The sequence below is a fragment of the Manacus candei genome, unplaced genomic scaffold, assembly GCF_025592945.1.
Source record: "Manacus candei isolate 608988 ecotype Guabito, Panama unplaced genomic scaffold, ASM2559294v1 h1tg000037l, whole genome shotgun sequence".
Classification (NCBI taxonomy): domain Eukaryota; kingdom Metazoa; phylum Chordata; class Aves; order Passeriformes; family Pipridae; genus Manacus; species Manacus candei.
In genome coordinates this window covers 11,570,836-11,593,868 of record NW_026138085.1, presented here as the reverse complement: position 1 = coordinate 11,593,868, position 23,033 = coordinate 11,570,836, and the positions used below count along the sequence as shown (strand labels likewise).

Here is a 23,033-nt window from a genome sequence, read left to right as displayed (position 1 = left end):
AAATATAAACAAGAATAATTCTGCTAGGCATTCACAGAGCTTCTGGTCTGAAGAGAACATGAATTTTCCTATGTATTTGTCTTCTTTCCGGTGTTTTCATTACAATGATTTGATTTGCTTAGAGCAACAAACACCACATGGGGTAGGCAGGGAAATAAGCAATTGTCTTTACATTTCGCCTATATATATACCATTAGCTTCACACAAAATATGACTCACCAGCAGCAGGTGTCCTGCTGTTATGTTAGGCAGATTAGTAATGATAGGGAGGGGGCTGCTCTCCCTATATGGCATCCCCGAGGGAAGTTAAAAATAGCTCAGACTTACAGCAAAGTAAAAGTATTTGTGGGCTTTGAACGAAGTCTGCTTCTGAAGGTAAGAATCAGAACTGGTCTGTTTAATCTGCCATTCCTTCCTTTTTTCTTTCTTCTTTTTTTTTTTTTCCTTGGCAGCTGATTGGCAAATGTTATCTGGCACAAGGCTGGGAGTTTGGAATTACGAACAGTCGTCTTCCGTGTTTTGTGGAAACAGGGTGGGGATTGACCAATTAAAGGAAATCAGTGTAACAGCATTCGCAGCCCAGGCAGAAACAGCAGAGCAATGTGTCTTTTTCTTTCGCCTCCCTTTTTTTCTCTCTCTCGGTTGTTAGAGAATCTGAATGGCATATGAGCAATCCTAGCATGTGACTGCTCCGAGTAGCAGGCAAGATATTGCTGGTAGTTACTCCCACCACGAAACAAGTCCAGTAAGCAAAGTTGTCTATAAAGTTATTGTAGCAGCAGAATATGAGAAGAGAGGAACTGTTTGTATTTCTGAGGTATGTGCAAATCAGGGTGCTACGTGCGCTCCATGGAGGTGTGGCTTTTCATCCTTGCTGCTAAGTGCCTGTGTATCTATATACTCAGACACACCAATTGACAGACCACTGCCTAAAAGGAAAATATTGTTTTTCAGGGGAGAACTGTGGAGGATAATTGTATGTGTATGATTTTTGTGTGTGCACATCCGCGTGCATCCACATCTGCACTGATGCAGGGAGATCCCGAGCAAAGCCCCACAAGCTTTGCATTGAGCCACCACCTCTGTGGCTTTGTGCAGGACAGAAATGGAGTTGTAAGGGCTGAGTTGCACTGCTGAAAAATGAGATACAAGGGCTGCTCGTTACACCACAATAACCTCATGGGCCATGATGGATTTCCCCTGACTTTTTCGAGTGGCATCACCAATACTGACAATGAGCAACTTTGGTGTTGTGGAAACCAGACAAAAATCCGACAGCCCCGTGCAGGGAGTCCCCGAGAACAGCAGTGTGTGTCACACACCTGTGTGAGCACGTGTAGGCATCTTCACCGAGACCTGCCATCCCCTGCCTCCGAGCCCAAGTGGATAAGGACTTTCTGTGTGTGCCTCCTTCTCTGCCCTCAGTTAGTGCTGGTTTTGGCAAATGAGTTTGAGAGGGGTGAGCGTGCCCAGGGGCCTGGCTGTGGTGTGGGGAGGAGGTGTCATGATTTTGATCACTGTGGGTGTCTGTCTGCCTGAGCTCCTGCAGTAGGTGTTGGAGCCCATCAGCAGCATGCCTGGGATACCTGGGCTGTTCCTTGAGTTAGTATCAATTCCTGGCTGGGCCAGTAACTCCCTTGGCTGGTAGAGGGGAGATGGCAGAAGCAATCTAATTTTAGCTCCCTGATGTTGGGCCAGCTTCTACTAAAATCAGCATCAATGGCAAAACCAACATTAATTTGAGTGGGAAAAGGATTGAACCCAAATTAATATATGCTGGCCTTTGTAATTATCTTTATTGGCTGATAGGGAAGGAAGACCTTATTCACTCAATGCATTTCTGTGGCTGCCTGGCTGTGCTCCAGTGATGCACCAGCCTGTGAGCAGACGGGTTGGGAGAGTGGGACAGGAGTGCTGTATCCCTGCATGAGGGGCTATAATTCACTGTCATCCCCAAATGATTAAATCCTGCTTATTTCAAACCAGCAGGTAATGGAGCAACACCCACAAATATGGTGGGTAGGATTTAGCTCCAGGTGCTTGTTGAAAAACTTCTCCTATTGAGTCCAAAGTTCAAAATCCTGGTCCCTGTGAATGGTCACAGAGGAGAGCATGTAAGGTTTAGTAAGCATTAAACATTGTGGTTTTATACTGGTAAGAAGAGTGAAAATTGAAGAAAACAGCTGAGAAACACAAGAGGACAGGTCAGCTCTGCTAAGTGCTAGAGATGGACATAGACTAAAGAGAAATCCTATTTGGCAGCACAGAGAATCTGCTGGGGTTGCAGTCTGAAACCTGCTCCACAATAATGGTTTCCTTCTCCAGTAAACCAATGTATTGATTAGGATAAGCAGAAAGGATCAGTCTTGATGGGGATCTTCAGGGTGTTTTACTACACTGCTTAGTTCAAATTAGTTGATATTCATGTGTTTTTCTCTCCAGAGCTAACTGGATATGACAGCAGAGAATGTAATTTAGGGCTTTTTTCTCTTTCTGAAAATGAATTGCTACATGAGATTTCATTTGCTTACACATATTTATGGGCGGTCCCAAAAAATCTCATTTCCATTGTGCCAGCTCCTGTTTAGCACAGACTTAATTTTGCAACTTTTAAATAAATTCTCTTGACAAAATAATATTATGGCATATTGAAACAAAGCAGACATTTCAATAGGAGCACGCTAAGAGCATTGTTCCTAAATGCACACACCAGCGTTATCTTGGTGATAGCCCAATGACCAGTTAAAACAAGGTAGGCCCAAGATGCCATAGAAATGTACTGTAGTTCTGACCCTTTCGTGGGCTATCCAGTGCCCTTGGGTCTCCCTATTTGCTATGAGAGGGTGCACAAATGATTTGCTATCAAGAGGTCATTCTAGCTTGTTTATTCCTCTCAATAATAATTCATTACAAGGACATCGAGATGCAAGCGATGCCAGGCAAGCTCACGGAAAGGAGGTCACCACGGTGGGTGCTGTCAGTAATCTCCCTGCAAGGACCACAGCAATTCTTTGGGCTGGTCTTCTTTTGCTGGCCATCTGCTTTGCATTCCCTGGTGGTACTTCAGTTTGGATCTCCGGTCTGTTTGTCATTTCAGTCTCCCACTTTATTATTTCCAGAGCCAAGTGAACCGCTGCCAAAGCCAATGCAATGAGATTGCATTGAGAGCTTTGCAACATGGTATACTTTTCTTTTTATCTTGAAGCCTCAGCTCCTGGAATTAGTTGATTATGTTAGAATCCCAGCATTCATTAAAAAAAAAAAAAAGAAAGTGGATCTCTGCTCCTCCAAAACTGAGGAAAAAGCTTGAGAAAAAAGGATCTCTGAAGACTTAGTAATCACAGACCAAATAAAAGAGGCTTTCCCCCCGCCCTTGACATCAGACTATTTTACAGACAATCATCCTATTTCTGAATCTCTCACTCCCAGTTTTTTGAGTTCTGGGTGCTGGCAAACCTGAGAAGCAGCTGTTCCTTTCTAAAAGCAGGGAAAATAAGTAGAGTAATCTCTAACAGGAACAGTTATTTTAGCTTTGCTTGTGCTGCCTTTTCCTCTGCCCCTTCAGCCCACTCCTGCCAGTGGGTTGGCACGGCACAGGGAACCCATTGCAGCAGCTCAAAGGACCACTCACCTCCCAGTAAGTCCCAGTGAGGAATGGGAGGACAAGACTTTGTGTTAACCAGGACTGTGATTCCCTTGAGGTCAGGAGTAGCAGCAGCTGCTGCTGTCACTGACCCCATAACTTTAAATAATCTTAGCTATGGCTGTCCGTGGCACATCTGAAATGTGATTAGGGCTTGCCCAGTTCTGGGATACAGACTGTCACTCTTTCCTCAGCTTGGGGATATATTTGGGATGCAACTACTAGAGCTGGGAAGGGTCCATCATTTATATTTCTGTTTGCCTAGTGTGCTATTTTCCTACTTTTATTTTTCAATAGGAAAAGAGAGGACACTTCAGACTGATTTTGACAAATATGTTTGTTGGTCTGGATTTTTCATCACTCTGGGCCAGGGCCTCAGGGAAACATATTTGCTTTTATTGCTTTTTTCCGGTAACTAAATGGAATTAGCATTCCCTGCCATTGCTGGCCAACTGGATCCAGTGCACAGTGCAAATCAGTGCAAACGAAGGACAACAACACTTTCTGAAGTAATGAAAATAGGGAAGTACTAAAAATGAAAAGAATAACAGAAAAGAAAATGAAGAGCCACAGGTCAAATTTCTTGCTGGACTAACTTGATAGAAGTTACGGTGCTTGATACTTCCCAGTTTTGCTGATGTGCTTTTCTTTTGCCCTGACAGTTTTCTTCAGTAATTTGCATGTAACCTACAGCAGGTAGAAGGAGGGCATGTGTAGAGGCACCAGTGTAGGGTTATATGGTGCATCCCCTGTCCTTTAGTTGGGAATTGATTTTACAGACCTCTGATGAACCAAACCTGACACTTCATTGGAACTTAAAGGGCAAAGTGAAGGTCCGGGGCTCATAGAAGGGAGAGCAGAACAGCAAGTGGGCATGTGATGGACAAATTCTCCATGAACACAAGTATAACCTGACCTGGTACACCTGCAGTCAGTAGCTACTGAGCTTATTGCAAACAAATTTTTCTACGTTGATTCTTAGCTCCAGAATAAAACGTGGAAAGAAAGCATTCATTGCCATCTGCTAAAATCAAAGTATTTGCATATAGTTGCAAAACAACCAACTTTTAAAAGTAGAAAAACCCATTTCCACTGATCTCCTCTCCAACACATGGAACTCAAAGGGAAAACCACCTGTATTACTTCTGGAGCCTTTGTCCCACACTGGGCAGCTGAGTGCCTGCTGGGCACAGTCTCCTTTGCTAAAAGGCTTTGGCAGGGAGAGGGATGGGGAAAAGCAAAAGTAAAAAAAAAAAACAATTAAGAAAAGGAAAAATGGAGGAAGAATTGCCCAGTGATGGGCAACAAAGCTGATGAACGATCTGCAGCACAAGTCTTAAGAGGAGGAGCTGAGGGAGCTGGGGGTGTTCGGCCTGGAGAAAAGGAGGCTCAGGGGAGACGTTGTTGCTTTCCACAACTACATGAAAGGAGGCTGTAGACAGGTGGGGGTTGGCGTCTGCTCAGGTAAAAAGCGACAAGAGGAAACAGCCTGAGTTGCACCAGGGGAGGTTTAGATTGGATACTAGGAAAAAATTCTTCACGGAAAGGGTTGTCAAGCAGTGGAACAGGCTGCCCAGGGAAGTGGTGGGGTCACCATCCCTGGTGTGATATGCAGATGTGGTACTTAGGGACATGGTTTAGTGGAGGGCTTGGTGGTGCTGGCTTAAGAGTTGGATTTGATGTTCTTGATTTTAAAGCCTTTTCCAACAGGAGTGGTTCTGTGATTCTATGAGATGTGGGGGAGGAAGGGGAGCAGGAAAAAAGGGCATGGGAAAGCGGGAGGAAACGGAGAGAAGGGGAGAAACGAGGAAAGGGGAGAACAGTGGAGTGAGAAGGGCGAAAAAGAAGAAAAGTGGGGTGAAAGAGAAAAGGAATAAAAGGGAGGGAAAGGAATAAAAGGGGGGGGGGGAAGGGAGGAGGGAATTAAAAAGAAAAAAAAAAAAAAAAGACCGACACCAGAGGAGGCAGCGGCGGTGCCGGTGGCGGTGGGTGCGGCCGGGGCGGGCGGAGGCGCGGGCGGGCAGGGCCGGGGCGGGCAGAGCCGGGAGCGGACCCGCCCCCGGCCGCCCCCCCGCGGGGCCGGGGCGCCGCGGCCGCGTGTCGGAGGCGGCGCGGCTCTGCGCCGCGGCGAGAGGCAGCGCCGCGCCCCCGCTGCCGGAGGAGCCGCTCCGCCGCCGGCCCCGCGCTCCCGCCGGCATGATCTCCTGAGGGACCGAGCCTGCCCGCGACCCCCGCCCCGGTGAGTGCCAAGGGGTGCCCGGGCGGCGCTGCCCCAGCCCCGCGCTCGGACTTGGCGGAGTTTCGGCGCTTGGCCAGCCCTGCCCTTCGCGGGGAGCCGCGGCCCTTCGGGTGCTCCACGGGTCGCGGTGGCGGTGCCCCCCGCGCATCCCTGCCTCGCATCGCTCCTTCGCATCCCTCCCTCCGTATTCGTATTCCCAGAGGGAAAAGTGGCTCCCGGCAGCGGGCGGGCTCTGCCCGGCCCTCCGGAAGGCTCGGCCGAGGTTTGCGGGGGATGCTCTGTGTCTGCGGGGGGCGAGGTTCCCGCGGGGAAGGGACTCCTGGAAGTGACCCGCTGGGATGAGGCTGCGGGGGTGCGCGGCTGGATGGAGCTGCCGGGCTGAATGTTAACAGCGCGCGTGTCGGGGGGGCTGCGGAGAGGGGCTTCGGCACCTGGGAGCAGCAGGTGAAAACGGGTACAAATCAGGCTGAATCAGAAAAAAAGCTGTGCGAGCCGCGGGGAATGCGACGGGTACCACCAGGGGCAGCGGTCGCGGCTGCTCTGGTGCCGGGGGAGGCTGCCCCGACCCCGGGCTGTCCCGTCGAGCCGCTGCCGGGGGTCGGTGCCGCGGGCGGGTCTCGGACCGGCCGGGCTGAGTCCGACTGCAGAGCGGGGCTGGTGCGTGGCACTGGGAGCTCCGCAAGATGCGAACTTGGGGGTATGAGGTGCTGCTTACAGGTGAGACTAAAGCTCGAGTGTTTCCTGCCTTGTTGTTTTGTCCCTATGGGGAAAATGCATCCAGTAGCAAAAAGTTTCTAAGTAACGGATTTTCAATGAGAAGCTCCTTTCCCTGAGTATTACAGAATTTCATAGGCTTGTTGGGTTTGTTGACAATGCACTTCGTTTTCTGGTGGTCTTCTTGAGGAGTAGCTACTACTGCAGAAGATGCCTTTTGGGTTGCAGTGTTAAGAACGTTCGTTGAAGTGTCTTTGCTTTAGCATTTGCAAATTTCAGATATAAAATGTAAAAGGCGAATAAAAAGTCAGCTATAAATATATATCAGAATATGAGAGGGTATAAAACCCATGGAGCCAAGTGCTTCCTGTTAAGTCAACTTTTCAAACGGCTTCTCCCTAGACAGCAATTCACATTTTTCAAGGGGAGAAAGGATGGGTGAAATTGAATTGCTCAAATTAAGTCAAAATGAATTGCTTAATATTCAGAGGGGTTGATAAATGAACCATTAAATCAACACTTGCATAGTGTCTCATTGAAAAGAAAAATGAACAACTCTCCATTGTGTGCTGGGCAGAATAGGTCAGCCAGTGACGTTGCTACATCAGTGTGCTGAACTCAGTCCTCCTCCTGCTAACAGATGTATTTGCTCAGTGACATTACACAGGCATGGGAACAAGCTCTTGTGCCCTCTGTGATGAGTAGCAGCATCTGCTCTAAATGACCATAATCATCCCAGCTTCATCTCGAAGGAGAGAAGTCTTGGTTATGTTTCATTTGGCAGAAATTAACATAATTTTGTTGACTTCTCACGTTGATGTATATCTGTTGAGAATCCACTCTTGTATTTCAAAATATGTTTTTGTTTTCTTCCTCCCCTGAGGAAGAGCTATATATTTGAATGCCAGTTTGAGGAAGAAATTATACTGATAAATGGAAAAGTAAGAGTCATCATTTTGAAACAAGGCAGAAAAGATTCCTTGTAGTAGAAGCTCTTCTCAGAGCATCACTTCTGAGCAATGCAGTGTGAGCTTGGCTTCCAAACCCTTTGATTAGCATAGGTACAACTGTTGCAATATTCTCGATGCCCCTGAAAAATTACCTATGTTTTTGCTCCTTGAAGTCCTTGAAATTCTTGTGTTGGAATGCACTGAGGATGTTGACTCTATCCTTATCGTGCCTTCTGGAAACTTCTGACACTTTGTTTGAAGAGTTGTGGATCATATGCCCCTGGTGTTTTTCAGCTGCACCTCTTTGCTTTGCAGGTAACTTAGAATAGCTAATTTTGCTTAAAGCTTTTAAAACTGAGGACTTGACAGCTCTTTTGTTTTGTGCATGCAAACCGAGTATTACAAAGGGGAAATTATGAAGATTTTGATTTTTAATGCTCCGAGAAACAGATTATCCAGGCTCCAGCTGAACGTGGGGTTGTAAATTGACTTACAGCTTGAGAAAGCTCCCTGCCTACATGTCATTTGGCCAAGAGAGAGAGCCGGTGTGCAAATCTTCAGACAAGCAGGGCCATTTATTCAGGTGTTTATAATTACATAGAAGTGTGTTACGTAATGTGGTCTGTAGCTCTTTATTTCAGGTGACGTGTGTGGACCCACCACACTTGCACAGATCCTTTAGGTGATGGATTAGAAGGTGGGTGCAGTAGAAGTTGCTTGAAGGCATAGGGAGCTTTATATCATCTGTAATGAAGCAGATGGACAAGTAGGTGTGTTTTGCTCATGGGAGAGGAGGTTCTGGATCTGGAAATACCTTTACTTAGTACCTGATGGTGGTGTGGAACATTTTTTGGATGCTTTGCTATTCTTAAAGGCCAGGGTAGCTGCAGGTACTTTTGTGTGCCAGCAATGTCTGGTTTTAGTAGTTTTCACTTCTTCCAATAGCCCTGAAGAATAAAGAAGTGAAAAAGTTTTTCTGAAAACCTACTGTGCCTTGTAAGGTTATCCTGCTGCTTCTGTTTCCTTGCTTGCTATTTTTCTCTGAAATCATAATGCATTTCTTTAGTTCTTTTGATAAAGACCTGAACTCAAGCTTGCTGGGAAATGGTCACTGTATGCTGAGAAAGTGCTGGCATCTTATTGACTTATTTTGGGAATACTGGAGGAAAATATACAAGATTCACTTGCATTGATTAAATCCTCCAGGGCAATCTTCTAACACTGCAGTTCTCTAGGTGAAAAATTAACTTTCTTCATTGTCTACTCCTGCTTTTATTTAATTTGTGTGAATCCCAGGCTCTGTTACCAGTTTACATCGAGTCCCTTAGGTGTGCTTGAAGTGGAAAGTATCTCGGCTTAAAAGCTCATGCACACTATCACTCTCTTGAGTCCATTTGTCTCTGGCCACCAGCAGACGCCTTGATCCTGTCAGCCCAGAACAGTAACAGAGGCAGGATTTGCACCAGCCCACAGTTCCTCACCTTTGAAATGTTTCCTGGGTGGTTGTAAAAAAAAAAATTATTGACAGCTACCTTGGTGCTTTTCTAGAAGTTTTGTCAAGGTACCACTTTAGGTGCAGCTTATTGAAAATGTTTGGATTTTTGGATGTGGAGTGAAAGCATAGGAGCTTTCTGCATTTCATCTGCAGCTTTTCTTAGCACAGTGTACAGCTAACAGCTTGTCTCTCACTGATTTTAATAACAGACTTCTGCTGAATATACCTGGAGTTGTTTTAAAACATATTAACTTTTCTGGGGGCAGTAGGTTACTAAACAGTACAGAACTTTGCAATGTCTGTTTATATAACCTTGAAAAATCTTAGGTTTTAGCTACATTTTATGTTTTCCCGCTCCTCGGGTTTAAAATGGATCCTATGGGAAGGCTGGTATTTTTTCCAGTTTGGGGCTAGATATTTAAAAGAAAGCTTTCCCCTGCCCACTGATCAGGGGCTGGTATGAGTAGCATATCTGTGCATTTTCCTTGTGAATTCTGTGCTTTCTTCCCCTCTGCCTCAATCAGCTGTGCTCAGTAACAAGCCACTTCCAGGTGAGCTGTGTCTGACTTGTTTGGAAGCGGTTCAAAAGGATCCCACTGACATTACCAGGCAGTGGGTCACCCTTGAAATCCTGCCATTCTGGCGTCAAACTTTTTTTTCTTTTCTTCATCCCCACCTTGATTCCTGATGTATTTTTAGCTGCTGTTCTGTTGAATTTGAATAGAGCTAGTGAAAATGGATGTGGATTGGGTTGGTGGTTTGGTTTTTTTTTTTTTTCCTTTGAGAAATAGGGGGTTTTATTTTTCACTGAAGATGGAGCCTTAGGGTGATTATCTGCTCCTCTGCTTAGCAAGAAAAGGTACTGGTTCCTCATGGAGGTGAAAACTTCTTAAAGTCTCAGCATCACCACTCAGTTCAACCACAGAATCTGATATGGACATTGAGGTTTTATTATTTTTATTAATTTAATTATGGTTTTAAAATTGAGCTGCTGCACAGGGAGCTCCCTGAATCTAATGCATTGTAGAGTGGTAAGCTGGTAGTATTGCATATACCTATTATTTCCCTTCTTTGTCCCAAGGAAACTGTAGGGTGTGTCAGGTTGGGTGCTGGAGAATTACTGTGAATGCAGAAGAGCAGTGCTGGGACCACATCCAGGATTATGTTGTCCACTGCTGGGATGAGCCAAGATTTGCTACGATCACCCCAGCAGATGAAGTGCTGGGGTAGGTAGTCTTTTTATCTGTTTCTTGTATGGAAGACATGTGAGCAGTTAGTCTCATTTCTTCTTTGCAAGTGTGGCAGCGAGAGCAAACCATCTAGCTAAGATCTTTTGTGCCTTCTCTGGAGGTGTCCCTGGTCTATAGCTGAGGTAACAGCTTTCCTCACCTCAGCAGGTCTTTGCACCAGCCTGCTCAGCCCTCAGCCGAGCCGTGGGGGTTGGCAGCTCCAGCCTGGCTCAGCGCAGTCTCTGGGGTGAGGTGGGAGCGTGAGGCTGAGCATGTCCCCGTGCCTTTCTTCTTTTTTTCTGGCGTTAGCCTGAGAAATAAAGTTTGTTCCCGTGCAATCCTGACACGACTGAAGAACCTCTTGCTTCAGGCAGCTCTGTTACTCTCTGTAGTGCTTGGATTGCTCAGCAGAGGGAGAACAGACCATAACGCAGAAGGCACCTAAAACCAGCCAGAGCCACATCTCTCTGACAGACAGCAGGGAGAAGAGTCCCGAAGCCTCCCTCCCTATGTGATTTTTTTTTTTTTCCTCTTTCCTTCTTGTTTTGACGCTCAGAGCTAAGCTGTGATTTTTCACCCCTTCACCAAAAGTAGCTGCCTCAATCTGTAGGTTAATGGACTATTTCAGATGGCAGAGTAGGTGATAGAAAAGATGAGTCCAAATCCAAGAAGCAGCATGCTTGAAAAATCTCATACGTCCAAGCATTTCCTAAATATTCAGGAGCTTTCCTAAATATTTATGAAGAAATGTTGGAGTTGACCTTTAGTGACTGAAGCTTTACAACACATCCAAAGATAAACAAAACAAACCCCTTGAATTAGTTGCAATTCAAGCAGCAAGTAATGCCCATGACTCATTTCCAGGTCAGATCTTTAACTGTTGTAAATCAGCATAGCTCCATTACCTTCTCCAGTGCTGTGTCACTTGTGCCACTGGCTGGAGGAATGGCCTGCTGTATTTTGGGGGGTAAAGTTTGAGCAGAAGATTGTCACTGAAGGCTTTTTTATTTTTTTTTTTTTTTTTTTTTTGAGGATGGGACAGATATTTGTTTTAAAGAGGAAAACCTGTGCTCAGGCTAATAGGATAGCATGGTTCAGTAGAGATTTGCTCCCCTGTAGCATACTGTGTGGAAATCCAGGAGAATTAGACATTTGTTTTTTGTCAGAAATGTCGGTTTAATGTGATAAAGAAAACAGCTGTTAAAATGCTGCCAGATAAAAGCAAGATGATAAGTATGAACGGGGGAAAAAAATCTAGGAAATTCCATTCAATTAAATTGAATTCAGCCTTGTGGAGCCGTGGCTCTTTTCCCATCTGCCACCAGCCCAGCGGGTGACGTGGTTGGTTTCAGGGCTGTGTTTTCAGAGCAGGGAGTATTAGTGCTCTTACACTCCTTAAATCAGTGAGGTGCCGTTTGCTGAGGGGTTTAGTAGGTAGATCAGATCAGGCTGTTTGCTCTGGTAGCACGAGGCAGCTGAAGTGGAGTGGGCTCCAAATTCTCCCCTGTGTGATCAGAGGTTGCGACGTGGCTCTGCATGGGGCAGTTCCCGAGTAAACGTGTTCTTTTGAAGCGTGAGCCAAGAGTCTGCAGAGGCTGATGGTAGGGGTCTTAGCCCTCTTTTAAACAGGGAAATGTGCCCAATAGGCAAATGTGGGATGTGCTACCCAGAAAGCAAAAGGAGCATTGTTGAGAGGTGCCCGTGAGCCAGGGGGGAGAATCAGTGACGGCTTTCCCATCATCTGCACTTTCCTGTAAACCAAATTCAAACCAAAGCCAGCTCCGAGTTTACTTTAAATGTCTTACCGTTCCTCAAACCAGCTATGAAGGATCTGTGTTTCTTTCCTGTCAGAGACCAGTCTCTATCCTTGCTTCCAGCTAAGCTCTGCCAGGTCCTTCCCAGCTCACAGTCTGCCTGTACCGGCTGTGCTCTGCTCAGAGCAGGCGGTAGGGGCGATCAGACCGAGCTGATGCTATTAACAGCACGAGAAACACCTCTCTCCTGAGGAGGGTTGTCTCTGCTGATAATGAGCTCTGTTTCACTTGGGACTGAACTGCTGCCTTAGGGATCACGGCGAAGCACAAATGAGGATGCAGCACTGGGCACTTCTACAGCCTCTCTTCTACATTGCAAACAGCTAATTAAATGAGAGCCTTTCTGAGCTGTTGGGCTGCTGCTAGACTGGCTTCCCAGAGAAGAATCTTGTGCAGTTTGTCTTGCTCCAGTAACTTCTTGAAGTCTTTCAAAACTGTGCATTGCAGTAACGCCCAGCTTTTATTCTGACTTTTAGGCAGTTGCAAGTGTGACATCTGAGAGTGGAGCTGGGGAGTGAAGCTTCAGCTGTGCTGAGAGTTGTTCATGTACAAAATGCATAGCCATGGTGTGGGCTATGAGAGCCTTTCTATGACTTAAAAAATAACCTGCAAATCTCTGCTTGTATTTGAATTACAAAATCGCTTATACAGAAAGCATAAACTTTTCTTGAGTGTCAGCATGGGCAGCCTCCCTCCTCTTGCAACTTATTTTATGGATATAAATGGGATGTAACTGGATTTTCTGCCTTGTTCTATCTGTCTGAAGGAGGATAAAATTCACTGTTACTGTCACGCTCAGGTAAAACAGTAAGACCGAGTTTTAGTGGTTTTACATTATCAAGTTCACATATATTCCAACTATAAAATTTTATTTTTTAGTATACGCGACTTCTCAAAGAAATGAATCCAAAATAAACTTTAAAGCAAGGATTTGCCTTATTTAACCTGACTATTTTTTATTTTGTTTCAGTGAGATCACAGAAGAATCAAAGCCCTTACAGAGAACAGCTCAGTTTTCTGCTTACATGTTGCTTCTGAAGAGCTGAGTTATTTTGCAGTTTTGTTCACAGAGCTTGCAGGAAATCATTAGCTGTATTACTGTGTCAGTATGGGCACTGGGAAATCCACTTTTATCTGTTCCTTCTTAGCAGTGTACTGCAAAAGACTTGCCTTGTGTGTACTGAAACATGATTAATTTTGGGGGGGTAATGATGAAACTGCAGTGCTTTGATAGGTTGAGTATTTTACACTCTGCCAGAAATGGATACGTAAAAGAAGATATTAGATCTGAATGATATATTCAAGAGCAAGTTATAGGTTTGAGTTAGCTAATAGGGAAGAGGCCAGCCCTACTACCACTGGCATCAGTGAAAATACTAAGAGTGAAGTCAGGCATGCAGTAATTAATTACCTACAGATGATGGTTTTTGAAGCTGTGAATAAAAGATTTTATGTATTGTTTGAATTGTCTTAAAAATAAATCTGTTAGATATTTTTCTTTTTTTTTACCCTGTTTTCTTTGTTCCTCTTCTTTCTATCTGACTTCAGCAGAAGAGCTCGTTGGCTGCTGAGCAACAGGCACTTCCACATTCCTCTGCTCAGGCTGGAGTATCTGACAGTTTGTGGCATGGGCCCTTGTGCAGGCTGATGTTATATGCTGTTACATGCTTTAATTTCACACTTTGAAAATAATCTTGAAGGTGGGCATTTTATTGGTTTAGATAAAAAAGCACCTACACACTAATTACTGAGTGTTACGGTAATGATGTTTTCTGGAAACAGGTGTTTCTGAAAGAGCTTTGTGAAGCCAGAGGTGAATGATTTTAAGTATCACATTTAACAGTTGTCTTATTACTGACATGGAGGATATTATAGTTATTATAGTTGAATCAGAAATAGAAAAATGGTGCACTTAAACTCCATTGTTCTTATTTTCAGCTACACTGTTGTGAAATGTCTTCACTGAAAAGTTGAGGGAGGATAGTGCCTGTGAGGCTGAGCTGGTATTTGTGGGAATAGTGAAGGGAAAAGCATGGCATAGTGAAAACCATAGCCTATCTGAGAGAAGAACTGAACCTTTGGGAGTAACCACCTTTACTTTTCTCAGAGTGCTCTCTTTGTTACGTCCCGGGGAGCTGCATGTCATTTTGTCCCTGGTTCCCCCCAACAAATTGCAACATATTTCCAAAGCCAGAATACATAATGTTGTTAAACTAGTGTGTGTTACTCTTAGTGTATCTTTACAGCTGAAGAGTCCATTATTTTGATGCCTGTGTGGCACATCATGAATAGTTGCAGTGCTGGAGTGTATTGCCAGTAGTCTCTGCTCTGTCTTGAAGAATGAAGGTGTCTAACGTGGAAAATGAGAACTGGTTTGAAAATGAGTTGGAAACCGATCCTGGGGTGGCTCTAAAAACCTTGGCTGTGGCCCCTTATTTGACTACCATGAAACTGTGTGTGTTCAGTCAAATCTTTTGAAAAATAATACAGCACAGAAGTTTGTAAATAGCAGAAGGGTTTCTTACACGATTTTGTGAATTAATAGTTTCTGTGTGGGAGTGTTCTCAGCACCAGAATGTACAGTATGCCAGGACTTGCGTCATTCTATTGTATTTTGGTTTGTTCATAGAGAAGAAGAGGAATTAAGAGAGACTGGGGAGATTCAAGAAATCAAAAATGATTTCTCCAAATTTTACAACCTGGGCAGTTGGTAATTACTCATGAACATGGTGGGAAAACCTATAGTGGGCATGGAAATTATGCTTTCAGAGAGTGACCCAAAAGATGAATGTGTTCCTGATGTAACAGAGTAGCTGCTTCATGTGACTGTTTCATCCTTTCCTATTGTTTTGCCAGGAAAAGAAGATTTGGGTTTAAGGTGGGAAAAGGCTGTTTTATGCTTAATGGCACAAACCCCCTTGGTCTTCATGTGCTTCTTGTGCTATGCAAGGGTGTTCTTACAGGGATCAAAATACTTCTTTTTTGGCCCTTCCATTTTCCTACACTTATGGGAAGCTTCTGATCTGCTTGAATTTGGCTTTTCATCCAACCTGGACATGAATCTTTGAGTTACAACAGCATAAGTTGTTTAACAGACCCAGGATGCTCTAACCTAACCTGAGCATATTATCTGGTATTTTAGATGTCTCTCTGTTCAGTGCTGTGCTTAGTACTCCCTATGTATACCCTTTATACACAGAAGTTGCTTTTTCCCTCAGCTTGTAGAGGGGAAAAAGGCAGCATGTGCAGCTTTTCAGATGAAAATAGAAAATTTGGTGTCCAGCTGAACTTAGACCTGTCCTTTTTGGGATGGGAGATGGCTCTGGAGGGTGTTTTTTCTTTTCTAACTTATGAAGCAATTTGAATCTATTCTACTCCATAATTTCAAGCCTTATATGATATTTCACATTTGTTACCCTAATAAGACCAAAGGTAAAATTTTATAGCACATTGTGAGCCGAATGGTTAATGTCTTATTTAATATCTTTGCTTCCAGGGCAGATGGAAGTGAGAAAAGTGTCTCTTGCAGATCTCAGCCCAATTAATACAATTTATCTATACATGCTCTGGCTTATCCTGCTAACACTGCACAAGAAAGTAGAAATTGTCCTCACCGTGTCCTCTACCTCACAAGAAAGTAAGAACAGTGCAGGTGGTCAGACAAAAGGCTCACATAGCCCAGCATCCTGTTGGTGATATGTTTCAGACCTGGGTGGTTTGGTTCTTCAAGCTGTAGAGTCCCAATGTATTCCTACTGATGCATTCTTGACATGTAAGGATTTTCACTGTTCAGAAATAATTTTGGTCTTCTGATCCATCTCAGTAGCATGTTTTTGTATGTTTTCTTTTAAAGATAACCAGAAATAGATGCATTTTTTAAATGTCAGAAACTCATGATTTATCTGCATGGTATTTTATATTTCAGTCTTGATATGTTTCCTGAAAAGTTCTAAAATTATTCACTGTTTTTTGGTTGCTGTTGAGCTGATGTTTCCAGAAAACTGCCTGTAGTGACTACATCTCTTTTCTGCATTATAACAGGTAATTCAGAGCCTGTCAGTCTGTGTGGACAATCAAACTCCTTTATTTCAGTGCATTTATTAACATTTAGTTCATGCCATCATTTTGCTGTCCAGTCACAGTATCTTGAGACTCTTCTGTAGCTTTCATGTCGGTTGTAATTTTGCCTACTCTTAATTGTTCTGTTTTGTCAGTGTATTTAGCAGTTCATTACCCCCTTACCCCCTTCTCAGACCATTAATGGATATTTGGACCAGTACAGGTCTCAGCACAGATGCTGAGGTGATGTGGTAACAGCCTCCCATGGTTGTGACAAATGATTCTTTATTCTTTCCTTTACTTCAGGTTTTTTTTTTCCTAGTTGATGATCCATAAGATACCTTTTCTTTCTATCCCCACAAAGTCTACCTTTTTTAAGGCTTTTCTTAAGATTCTTTGAGACTCTTTGCTGAAGGATTTGGGAAGAGCCCTGTGTACTGCATCAGCCACCTGGATATCCCTGCAGACCATGTCACCTTATTCACACACTGATTAACTCCTTCAGGGAAGTGTAACAGATTTGTTGTGCATTACTGCTCTCTGCAAAATATCTGACTCTTTCTGGGTATGTAATGCTCCCACTCATTCAATTCTTCATTATATTTTCTATCAATTCTTTTTGTATTGAAGTTAAACTCAGTGGTCTGTATCTTTGAACATTTGGCTTTTTTATGAAATGTTCCAACTGTGGAAAGACAATGAAAGAAGTCAAATATGGTTTGCATAATATTTTGTGAGTATTATGGCGTTTTGGGGTGTTTTTTTTGTCCCTCTCCTGACTGTAATGTTACAGCTTTGTTCAGAGTTGTGGGGTCAGAATCAGAAATCATGGAAATAATGCATCAGCATCACTGATACGTCACCATGGTGTTATCATGCAACTCTGCATGACACTGCTGAATTTCACCATGAAAATTTTCAAAGCGGTGCCCTGGGGTTTACAAGATAGACTTTATCAATGGTAATAAGCTTTAATCTATTTATTGCAAGGAATGAATTGAACACTAGAACTAATGTTGACTGAAACCAAATGTTGTATTACAGTTTTAAGCCATTCTTGTACATACAATTATCAAGACATAGGGCTGTCTGCATGCCCAGAAAAGTAACTTTATTGTCACATTTTAAAGATTCCAGAAATAAATTTACAAGTTAGGAAGATGCTTTTGTTTTACTCTCTACATCTTTGCTCATTGCTCTCCAAAACTCTAACAGAATACCAGTACTGCAGGCTCCTGACGCCAGCATTTGTCACTAGCCTTGTGTTGTAACTCTGTTTTATGGAAAATTTAATGTTAGAAGCTTATCTATGTTCTCAGCAGGAGAATCTGAAATATATATATGAAGTCTTGTAATGAAAAGCAGTGGGAGAAAGCTACAGTCCTCATAAATACCCACCTTGGGAGGGGCTGGCAGTTCCCAATCCTTTTTGTTTTGCACTGTTGGTCTCTCCTGAAGCACCAGGTCATGGTGGGTACATGTACCTGTGACCTTATGTGCCAAGGCTAATAGAGCTATCAATGCTCTCCACTGTAGCAGCAGAAAGCTTTTACTCACTAAGTTGTCGTCTTGTTCACTGAAGGTTGGGGAAAAGTCTTGTCCAGGGGTTACAGGACTATTGGGTGTATTTTGTCTCATCAAGAATTTTCTCTCTGGTCCATGATGGTGACCTTGTAATTTAAAAAAGTCATTTATTGTAGAAGAATGTACTGTCGTCTTAAAGATGAAACCTGGGCTACCTGTTTTGGCAGTGAGCAGATTTTGAGACTCACATAATAGCCTCAAAATCTCTTGATAAAATCAAAACAATCAATGGATGACTTGGACATAAAATTAAATGATAATTCCACCTAATTTTGTTGTTCTCCCTTCCATTGTATCTGGGATTTGCTGTGCCTCACTTGCAGTTAAAAGTGAAAGAGCTTTTATCATTCACAGAGCAGCTGCACTCTCAGTTCTGAGCCATCTTAGGGTGGTGGCACCTGAAAGAAATAAAATTTCCACAGTTCCAGTCACTTGGTCCCAAGAAGGCAGAGCTCTGAATGTGACAGTAGCTCGACATTTTCTTTGATGTTGCTCTTGGTGGCAGGAGTAGAGTTTCCAAATGCAAACTATCTGTGCTGCTGCCCTTGTGCTGTGCCCCCAAAACTGACAGAGGTGCCTCTGGTCACATTTTGGGTTAGCAGGGTTACTTGCCCAGTCAGTTCATGGTGCTCAAGCCTTGCTGGTGCTGCAGTGACTTGGAAGGGTGACAGGTCCCAGAAGCATCAGCATCTCTTTGTGTGAAGAAACCATCCAGCTTTACTGGATCTGGCACACGGAAAAAATTAAACATTTTACTGGGGAGAAATCACTGAACTCATTCTCATTGTTGCAATGGCTTGATTTACCTCTCTGTGTGTGTGTGTGTGTCCTTGCTTGTTCCTGCTGTTGGCAGGGTGGGGGAGTGCCCTGGTAGCTGCCTTGCCATGAAATGTGTGGAATGTAAGATGCTTCTCAAAGGTCCTGCATGAATATTCACTGTGTGCCAGGTGCTGGAAGGTGCCTTCGATCACATCTGATCTCGCTGGGTTTCACTGCACTTGTATAAATAAAAAATCGTTGCCTCAGGTTTTTTACACAGCAGGGCTGGTATTGGCAGTGGTACCTTGTTAAAATGAAGGACTGTCTGTCTTATTACAGATAATGTGAGACCAACCTGCATTTTCTGGTTTTGACAATATACTGTACCAGATAAAGTCCAGCGAGAGTTATGTGCAAGTTCAGTCACTTTAATACTTTTTTTTCAAGAGCTGAAAGAGTTTTTAGTCAGGGACAGGTGAGAATTTGATATTTGCTGCTTTTAAGTTGTACAATAATATAAGAGATATTTCGAAGGATAGACATGCCAAGGACAGAAACGAGGAATTACAAAATCTGATTGTAAAAAACAGTCATCAGTGTGATTTGCATCAATGATCTCTTTAAAGCAAGCTCTCTGGTTTTGTTTGCATGCATCCTTCAGCATGAGGTTTGCTTTGCCCATGTTTATGGCAAATATGTATTTCTGCGAGTATTATTTTTAGAGGCTGAAATATCAAGTATATGAATATAAAGTGCTGCAGATAGGATGTGTATACTGTGTGATTATGGGTGGTTCAGAGTATCATGTACTTTACAGCACTTCTTAAAAAGTGAGAGAACTCTTGAGACCGTTGTCACTACAGTTAAGCAAGAATTAAAAGAAATATTAGGTGTCTAAATCCCTGTAGCATTAATTAATTAACTGAAAATTAGGTGGCTAATAGCTGTAGACACATCCAAGTTTAGTTGTCTAATTTGGGGTCCTCAAGGCCACATACCATCACAGGGTGATTCAAAGCTCTGAATTTAGAGCCTGATTCTCTTCTCTTGACTATGTGAGGAATTGAGTTTCTCAACTTGATGTTTAAATTAGCTGCCTAGATTGAATCAATTCTTCACTTCTCTCTGCTTGCCTGTTGCATCTTTGAAAACAGTTTCCTGCTTCCTTCCTCTCATCTTTATTTTATTCTTTTTGAAAATTAGCTAGGATTAGTTTAGTGGTAATGGATATGGATAGTGGATTCAAGTGATGGAACCTAAGGAAACTGAAGATAGAAGCACTTTCCTCTTTATTGAAAAATTGCATCTTGTTTCCATTTTGAGCCTTGGTGGATCTGGCTTTGATTTCCAAATGCTGGAACTTGGGCAGATGAGGGAACCCCAAAGCAGGAGATGTACTTTCCATGTGCAGGAATTAGCTAGTTGTAATTAGGTTACTTTTTCACCTTTTCACTCATAAATTAAATATGCTTAATTCCTTTATTTTTTTCAGGCATTTCATTTTGATTAATAACCAAGTATGGTAATACCATTAAGCTGTTCCAGCTTACTGTATTTTAGAAGTATTGTGCCAGTGCTGTGCACTAGTGGTGTACCTAGAAAACATGGGAGAGATGGGGGAAGCTTTTGAGGTGGGGTCTGGCCCTCAGCACTCCCTATGGTGTCATGGTTTGAGAGAGGGGCTGGAGGTTGGTGGACATTCAGTACTGATTGTGCATTGGAGAGAACTCCCCAGTGCCATGAAGTCAGTGATTCCAAGAAGCCCCAAAAGGGAAAATGGAGCACTTCCCACAGGGTAAGCAGCTGGAGGGAGGGAGAGTATCATAGACCTTTTGTCTTTTTTGTCTTGTCAGTGGCATTGAGGCTCTTCCCAGAGAGAAGAAAGAAATGGGGAAAGATACAGGTTGGTTTCTTTTTTTTACGGTCTTTTTTTGTCCATCCAAAAAGGCCAGAATTGTTTTTTGCTGTGTACAACTGTGAGATTCAGTAATGATGTTGTTTTTAACTTGCCAGCTGGAGAGAACCAGAAGGGAGTAGCTTCTCTGCCCCAGTCCACCTCTGCAGCCTGGGGTCTCTTCCTGAGGCAGGAATACATTTCTGGTTATCCCATTCTCAGTAAGAGCTGAGCTCTTCTTTGGTTTGCAAAGACAAGGGTTCCTTTTCTGTCACATTCATTTATTTTGAGTACAGACAGTGAAATCCCAATCTTCTTTTGTGTGTTGTTCAGACTGGATGACAGAGCTGTCATGTTCAGGGGAAGAATAAAGAAGAAGGCTCAGATAAAGCAGCTCTGGGTTCCTGTGCCTGAATTCCCCCCTGCACAGTGCTTTGTCCTCTGTGGTCAAGACACAGTGTGTAAGGAGGCAAAATCAAGATTCCTGAGCAGGCTGCAAATTGAACAAACCATTTCTTAGTTTCCTGCCTTTTTTTTTTTTCCTCCCCAAAGGATACAAAGGCATGGAACAAACCATGCGAAAACTGATTTGCATTGCCATTAAAACCTGATAAAAGCAGAAGTGAATGCTAATATGCAGCTTTTTAAGAGTGTACGACAGTATTGCCATCAGGATCACAGAAAGTAAAGGTCAGCACACAGAAAATATTTGGATATCAAATCAGTGGAAGTTACACAGAAGATGACCAATCCATCCTCTGGTTTACTTTCTGTGTGCATCCCAATTCCTGCAATTTCCAAGTGTTTATTTTAGCTGTTCACATGGTTTTTAGGTTTTTTGGGTTTTTTTTCCTTACTTTTTTTTTAACTGATTTAGACTAGAAATACTGTGCATTCCCTTCAAGTAGTTTTTGCTAAGAATGCCTGGTGTTTAGAGAAAAATAATGATCAATAACAGAAAATTAAATCCAAGACTTCTCAGTTTCTTTTTCTAATTAACCCTGAGAATTAGTTCCCTATATTACAGCTGTCTCAAACAGGATGAGTGAGGAGCACAGGTAGCTTTGGTACTAACAGGGCACAAGCAGCTTAGAACATGTTTTGATGGCTCTTTAGTATTTTGGATCAGTAATACATTTTTGGCAGCATCAAATGTGGGGAATGCATAATCTTTCCGAGCAACCAATTAAAATAATGACTTGGATGGCAAGTTCCTCTCCTTTTTCCTCCTGTGTATGGCTGTACCCTTCCTATCAAAGAAGTTGTATCTTAATTGGCAATCCCCCTGCATCTGCTCACTCTGTCACCCCCTACAGAGAGGCATAGTGCTTAATTAAAGGGGAGTTTGTGTTTGTTTATCTCTGGAATTTCACTGGTGTTTATGTAGACGTTTCAAAGGCAGATGAGTTTATAGAGACTTAGATAAGTAATTAATCCTGTAATATTATTACTTTAGAAAATGGAAAAAAAAATCTAGGTTTGTGGGAGATGAGAAGAAGCCCCAAAGTTGCCAAACTTGTTATGTGTGTTGGAAAGGGATGTGTGGTGAGATCCACCAGAGGAGCCAGTCTTCCTGGGAAGGCAATATGACCACCATGAAAAGTGATGTTTTTGTTGCACCATTCCTCTAATGTGCTTTACCTCTGAAGGAGTGACTGCTCCTGGAAGCCACCAGAGAAATTTTAGTCTGTGGCCATTCAAATGAGATTTTACATGGGGGAGTGTTTTATAATTGTGAAACAAACTGAAGCCAGCAACTCATTACTTCTAAGCCTATAGTTATATAACTTAGTCTCAGGCCCTTTGGAGTTATGTGTCATCTTTAACTCTCTAAATTACTTGCAGAGGACCACATGCTTCTGTCATCAGAATTTTCATTATAATCACTCCTGAAGTGTGATGGGATCCCCTGAGACAGATGTGAAGTTCTTCACATGGCTTCAGATACCAGTGGTCTGGAAAATATTGCTTTTCATTGTAAGAGAAAATGAGTGAATGAGGTTCTTGGGAGCAGCATTTTCCCAATGCCATGGCTTTTTTGCTACCTCATATTCTTCTTCTTGTTCTGCTCAAATGAAGGCACGTTGCCAGGGATCTGGTGGCTGGACTTTGGGAACTGCTTACAGCACAGTCATCCTACCAGGCTCTTGCTAGGATTGCACTGACCTTGAACTGGGAAAGCTGCTCTGTACCCTTCTCTTCTCAGGCCAGTTTCTGCTGAGAGGTTGAGCTTCTGCCATGTGAGATGTCCTGTGGCTTCAGCTCCCTGTGAAGCTGAGGGACGGTTAGTATTCCACACCACTTGGATTTAGAAGATGCTTGGAATCAGATGATAAAATGTCTGATCATTGTGAGTTGGGTTTCTTCCCCCTCTTTTTATTCCCCATGCCATGCTTTAGCCACAAGAGTGCTTAAAGCAGTTGGTTACTTGCCAAGGGAGAAATAAGGGCAAGTGTAAGCACAGTTGTGACTGGTAACAGTAGCACATATGTATTTCATAGACCCATAAGGGACAATGTTGGAGTTTATCTTGCATGAAACAATGCTGACATCTCGCGATTGGAACCATGCTACATAGATGGATAAGGAGTAGTAGTGCATAACTGTGACTGCCGTGGCATTGTTTGAAATGTGTGCAAAGCTAGAAATTTCA

General features: G+C 43.2%; 1 protein-coding gene across 5 annotated transcripts in view; it reads left to right on the top strand.

Moving 5' to 3' along the window:
* The first annotated feature begins 340 nt into the window (after nt 1-340).
* Nucleotides 341-23,033, top strand: part of SGCD (sarcoglycan delta) — a 327,833-nt gene continuing 305,140 nt past the window's right edge. The window contains exons 1-2 of one of the 5 annotated variants that reach the window (XM_051793453.1): nt 5,750-5,882; nt 20,340-20,389. The gene's annotated coding sequence lies outside the window, so the exon portion shown is untranslated. Of the gene's footprint in view, nt 376-5,748; nt 5,883-7,748; nt 7,862-20,339; nt 20,390-23,033 lie in introns of those variants that run through there. The other 4 variants (XM_051793456.1, XM_051793457.1, XM_051793450.1 and 1 more) reach the window with 4 other exon arrangements.